The sequence below is a fragment of the Peromyscus leucopus genome, chromosome 10 (genome assembly GCF_004664715.2).
Source record: "Peromyscus leucopus breed LL Stock chromosome 10, UCI_PerLeu_2.1, whole genome shotgun sequence".
Lineage (NCBI taxonomy): Eukaryota > Metazoa > Chordata > Mammalia > Rodentia > Cricetidae > Peromyscus > Peromyscus leucopus.
In genome coordinates, this window is record NC_051071.1 from 68,756,042 (window position 1) to 68,762,281 (window position 6,240).

General features: G+C 35.6%; 1 long non-coding RNA gene across 1 annotated transcript; it reads right to left on the bottom strand.

Annotated features, from left to right (window-relative positions):
- Positions 1–4,802: 4,802 nt before the first annotated feature.
- On the bottom strand, positions 4,803–5,799 carry LOC114689724. The gene is made up of 2 exons (XR_003733958.2): positions 5,691–5,799; positions 4,803–5,501 (listed from the first exon to the last, which is right to left on the bottom strand). It is a non-coding gene; the product is annotated as an uncharacterized LOC114689724 (long non-coding RNA).
- Between the last annotated feature and the right edge of the window lie 441 nt (positions 5,800–6,240).

Here is a 6,240-nt window from a genome sequence, read left to right on the forward strand (position 1 = left end):
GTACTCATATTTATATTCATAAACATATCTTATAGGTTATATCTCTGTTATTCAGTGCATAATTGTGCACAACTGATTGTTAACTAAAGATGCCCATGGAATCAATCATTGGTTATTGATTTGTTTCTATTTTTTTTTAGAATTAAATGTGAGCATTTTTCTCCAGTATCTTATTCAATCTCTTTTGTGTCATTAAATGTCCTGTGAGCAAATATAGTATCATGTGGTAGACTCATATTTCTAGAGTTTCACTTATTCTTGTGTCTTAGCCCCAGATGTTCTTTATTCTCTTGTTGGTTTCTTTTCCTTTTTTTTTTTTTTTTTGTTTGTTTTGTTTTGTTTTTTCGAGACAGGGTTTCTCTGTGTAGCTTTGGTGTCCTGGAACTAACTCTGTAGCCCAGGCTAGCCTTGAACTCACAGAGATCCGCCTGCCTCTGCCTCCTGAGTGCTGGGATTAAAGGTGTGTGCCACCACTGCCCAGCATTTCTTGTTGGTTTTCAAAGCCATAAAGAGATATATTTCTTTATTTTTTCAATTTTTGAAAGTTAACTTCCATAGAAACATTGACTCTCTTGATCTCACCTACATATCTATGAGCAATTTTATTTTAGACATTTGTCTGTTTCCTAATCTATTAAATAATTTTTCTTAACTGTGCTGGCCACTCTGGAAAGCCAACTATGATTTAGAGATATATGAGTCAATGGCAGGACTTATTATATTTTAGTTTGTGAGTACTGGTAAGCTACAAGCAAGCTCACAGTTTTATGAAATATTTATGAAAAAATTATGAAATAGTCATGTTTATCAGAATTCTACTGTAATTATTAAGCTAGAAAATTTAAAGTCTTACTGAATTGCTGTGCTAAAATATAATCACGTTTTGAACATATTCCAAGAACATAACATGTAACATACATTATTAGTTAAGAAAAGAGCTATGCCAGGGCCTGGAATTTGCTACTTCTGTATAACTTGTTTGTGAAGGAAGCTCCAAAATCCCCAAAAATATGTTTAATTACCCAACACACCTACTTGATAAGACCTTATTGCTAAAGACACTGCACACTTTGGTAGCAAGATAAAATTTGAAATTGAGCTGAAAGCTTTTCCCTGTTGGCTAAATTTCATAATGTAAGAAGTTGTTACACTTGGGCAGATGAGGCATTAATGGTCATATCCAGCTAAAACCCCTATATGCCACAGAACTTACAGAAAATATGTGCTCTATTAGAATACGTGCCTGTGTCTGTGCTTCTGGCAACAACAATTCCTTACCTTTTCATTACTTTTCTAATAATGCTAATTTAGTTGGTAACATAAGAATTAGTACTATGAAAGCTAGTACAACATCATCCCTAGTCAGAACTGTGACTCAAACAATTGTCCTGGAATTAATCTTATGTTTTAATTATATTGTAATAAACGTGACAGATTAATTCTGGATCGGTACCCATTATCTTAGACTCATGGTGTTCATATTTTCTTGCTTGGTATCTTGTTTATGAATACGGGTAAGATCCACTTACTAATAACTAACTAGATGCAGAAAATGTGGTGGGATATATGAGGCAAAGGGAATTATCAGATATTTGTTTAATCACCATAATATTAGCTATCTATACCTCTCATTGTCCTTGCAGGGTGGTCTTAAAGCTGCAGTCCCTCCCTTGGCGTCTGTTATTAGTGTATCTATTCTCAAAAAAAAAAAAAAAAAATGAGAAGGAATAAGAGGAGGCAGGAGGATAGCAGGAATAGTAGGAACTCCAAATGAGGAGGGGAGAGCTTTGAAGGGGATGACAGGGAGGAGAAGGAAGAAGAGGCAAGGGAACATGTTTAAGAGAGGAGGAACATGAGGAGGGCCGGAGGTAGAGGAGCAGGAGGAGGAAGATTGCTAGATGCTCTGCTTCCTATGCATGTGTCTTTTACACTACTCATGGGTTTACCCATTTTTCTCAAACAGAAAATATTATGCAGTTCAGACATGTTATTGTGATCATGCTAGTATCTGTAATTACTTGGAACATAGTAGGGTTCTGTTCAAATAAATGTAAGTTAGAAGAAAGCATTTTATTGAACTGAAAATACCACATGAACATTTGCTTACATTTAGTGCAGAGAGCTAAATATTCACACAAAGAAGTGGATTTTATCCAAAGGAATTTGGACATTTGCTCTTCTTTTTATTACCATAGTAACAATACACTTTACAGTATGTCATTATACTATTCACCAGTTTTCTGCTTTGCTGTTTTTAAAAATAGGAAAAAAAAAACATATTGTTCAACCAGAAAGAAAAGAAAATACATAATGACAATATTAAATATAATTTGACATGAACTATGCAAGTAGTCTACTGTATGCTGTTATGATCATAAATAATAAACTATATATAACAGAATAACAAAATGCTAGAAAATAATAGAAAGTTCAATAAATTTTCTGTGATGACCACTCATTCTGGTGATTTTGAGGGTTTGAGATTTTCTGCAGGAAACCATGGTAACTTAGGTGTTGGACTTCTTTTTTGATGATATCACAAACCTCAGATTGAAGTCCTGCCTTACTTACTCTGACAAACTGCTACGCCCTTGTTTTTATTTTTTTATTTTTCAAAGATTATGGTTAGTGAAAATGTTCATTGAATTTGACTTGCTATGTATTTAATTTGAACATGTATGAATTTACATGTTCATATAAAATTACATAGGTAATTGAATGATTTTTGTATTTACTATAACAAAAAATAAATACAAAGATAGCTAAAGAATGAGCTTAATGTTAAGTTTGTTAGGACTCACACATGGACACACAAGTGTATGTCCTTAAATAAGCACTTTTATAAGATGTGGCTTTACATGCACACAAATCTATAAAAATATAGAAAATACAAATTAAACATTTGGGATTAAGACATGAAGCAATATCTACAAGAATAATTATCCCTCTGGCTACATAACAAACATTCCTCTATTTTGATATCCTCCACCAAAAATAAGAGTGCATCATGTACTATATGCCTACTTATGTTGCAATGAAGAAAATCTGTCATTTTTATTGCAGATGTATTAACTAAGCAAGGGCAAGAGGAATCAATATCTGCAAGGAGGAGTAGGGAGGGCAGAGCCGGGCACAGCTCACTGGGCCTCAGGCAGGCTTCCATCTGAAGTGGGAGGATCAAGACAACCGATATCACTAGATGTAGCAAGCCTTAAATGGAAAATCTTTATATAGCAATTAAGCCCTTTGCTTCTCATGATTTGAGATTAAAGGACAAAATAATTATATTATTTTGGAGTAAATTATACTCCGCACGTCCTTGTGATTTCAGTTTAATTTAAATTTTAATGTACTTTTTGTGGGACTCAAGATGGGGGTGTCCCAAACACTTAAACACTTTGTCTGCTCTTGGGACCCTTTTCCTTCTCCTGGGTTGCCTTATACAGCCTTGATATGAGGGTTGTGTCTAGTCTTATTGCATCTTGTTGTTGCTATGCTGTGTTCTGCTGACATCATTGAGAGGCTTGCTCTTTTCTGAAGGGAAACAGAGGAGCAGTGGATCTGGGAGAGAGGGGAAGTGGGGAAGGGAACTGAGAGGAGTGGAGGGAAGAGAGACTGTGTTCAGGATTGTATGAAAGAATGAATAAAAGGAAAAAAGAATAAATTTTAATGCACATGGAAAGGGTGTTACCTTCATTGTGCTATGTGAAAGCCCATAAACCAACAAAACCTACCTGTCACACAAGTAAGGGTAATGTGGAAGTTTCTTATTTTTGTTATTTGAGTTTGCTCCAGTACTGGTTCAAGACATTATATATATAATATATATATATATATATATATATATATATATATATATATATATATATATATATTATATATATGCAATAAAGTCTTCAGGACTTTCCTTGCATTAATCTATTTTTCACCTAAACCTGTGAGAATTTTCATATTTATTTTTATTTTTATTTATATTTTATTTTATTTATTTATATTTGAGAGGTAATACAGGGTCCCACTATGTACTCTTATAGCCCTGGAACTCACTATGCAGATCAAGTTGGCCTCAAACTCACAGAAAGCTGCATGACTCTGCCACCTGAGTGCTGGTGTGTGCCACCAGGCTTAGCAGGGTTTGGATTTTTAAAAGATACTTATGTTAAGATTGTAAACCATGTCAGATCTGAACTAGGAACCCAGTGTGTTTAACTCCAAAAAGCACATACTGGCCATTCCAATGGTAAGTACACAGGAAAGTGCTTATGAAGGCATTGCTTTTACAGAGTAGACACCATGTCATCACCAGTTCTCCCAGAGCTGGGGAAGGCCTGAATGTGAAAAGGTCACACAGAAAATATTCACTAGAAACAGATACCCACTCCTCCCCAAGGGACAATGTATATATAGCATCTATGATTGCTGAGAAGGGAGGAGTCATTCTCTCCCCATTGGTAATTTGTCCATGCTCCTGCAAATAACTGTTGTTTTCTCAGAATCCCCAAACAAATATTCTTTGATGACTGGCTCAGCTCTTAACTAATGCCTTTTCTCTCTGATTTGCATTTTATAATTTAGTTGTAAAATTTAGCGTTCTTTCAACTGTTGCAATATGACAGGTAGTGTCCATGGAAAGAATATAAAGTCCCATTCCTCATAACAATACATTGTGGATAATGTTAAAAACCCCTTTGCACCCTGCGTGGTTTAATTATTTTCACTTGTGAGTCCTTAATTTACATTAAATGTTCCACACTTTTGCAACAGATTTATTGAATAAAAATACTGTTCTTTTTTCAAATATATGCAATAGCCATCCCAGCTTTATTCAATACATTTATCTGTTTTGCTGATTGAATTTTGGTAAGCATTTATGTAAATTTCCCAGTCCATTGGTCATTACTAATAAAATTACTAAACATCTGGTTAATTTTTTTTTACATCAATCTGGGACTCTTTAGAATTATCTTTCCTGACCTAGAAAAATATTCAGATTCTTGAAAGAGCCAATACAATAAGATACAATAGATATGTCAAGAGAAATAAGGAAACCATGACATTTACAATTAAGTTTTGCTAACAGTTCCACGGACAGCTTTAAGTTCTCGTGTGGCAATCATAATACAAGGGTGGTGAGGTAGAGATATAAACACATACACAAAACAAACACGGGTGGTGGTGACATTCCTACTGCTTTTTTGAGCAGCAGATCAGCTCAAAGATAATTTAAAGGGAACCAATTCCTAATCCATTAGGAAGAAAAATCATCTACAGAGCTGGAGCTGGACTAGATCTTCCATATCTAGCGAAACTGGGGATAGCGACTTGAATAATGATCCGGAAGATGGACAGAGAGATTGACAGACTTCTGTAAACCCATGGGGCTCGTAGAGGACTTCTTCGTTCTCTGTCTAGAGTCACAGTGACTGGCATGGTTCTCTTGTTCAGAAGCTGGTGTCTTATGATATATGATGAGTTATCATGAATTTTCCTTCCTTTCTTCACTGTGAGTTTTATATACATATATAAAAAAACCAAAACATTTAAGGTTAGATATTTACAATAAACGTCTACATTACATTTAATAATTATTCTGGTATTTTTAATCTAACCTCAGTTTACCGAGGAGGTTTAATTTACTGTTAATAAACTGCCTGCGTAGTTGGTCACAACATCTCTTAAGCGATACTCACCCTTCTCTTCATAGTTCTTGCTTTAAGATCAAATAGTCCTTTTCTCTGGCTAGCAGCCTCAGGGCTTGGGTCATGCCCATGGTAACTAGGTGACATGCCTGCACTGCTTTGCTGCTCTGTGACTTCACAGTTAGGTGGCTCGGGTCCAGCCGCTTCCTCCCTGTTTGCTCTGCCCCTTGTGAGGTGCCTCCGTGTGCCAAGGACTGGGTGAAACAGAGTGCGGAGCCGCCAGTTCTCTGGCAGTTTCTGTGAGTGCTGATTCCTTCCTAGGACACTAGAGTAGCACTGGAGCAGACCTTGATAGGGCTGCGCCTTACCTAACACTACATATTTACTATGACAAAAAGTAGAGAGGAAAACAGATCATGAAATCATAAAATTTTAATGCCTGAAGAATGTAATTACCAGCCCAAATCCCTTTCGTTCGGAAGTCCAGAGACAGTAATCTTTAGATTGTAACCAAGGCAATCTGGTGCCTACAATTTTTAGATTAGAACAAAGGATTAGGAAAAGAGGAAATTAAAAAAAAAGTTTCTGTGCAAGCACTTAA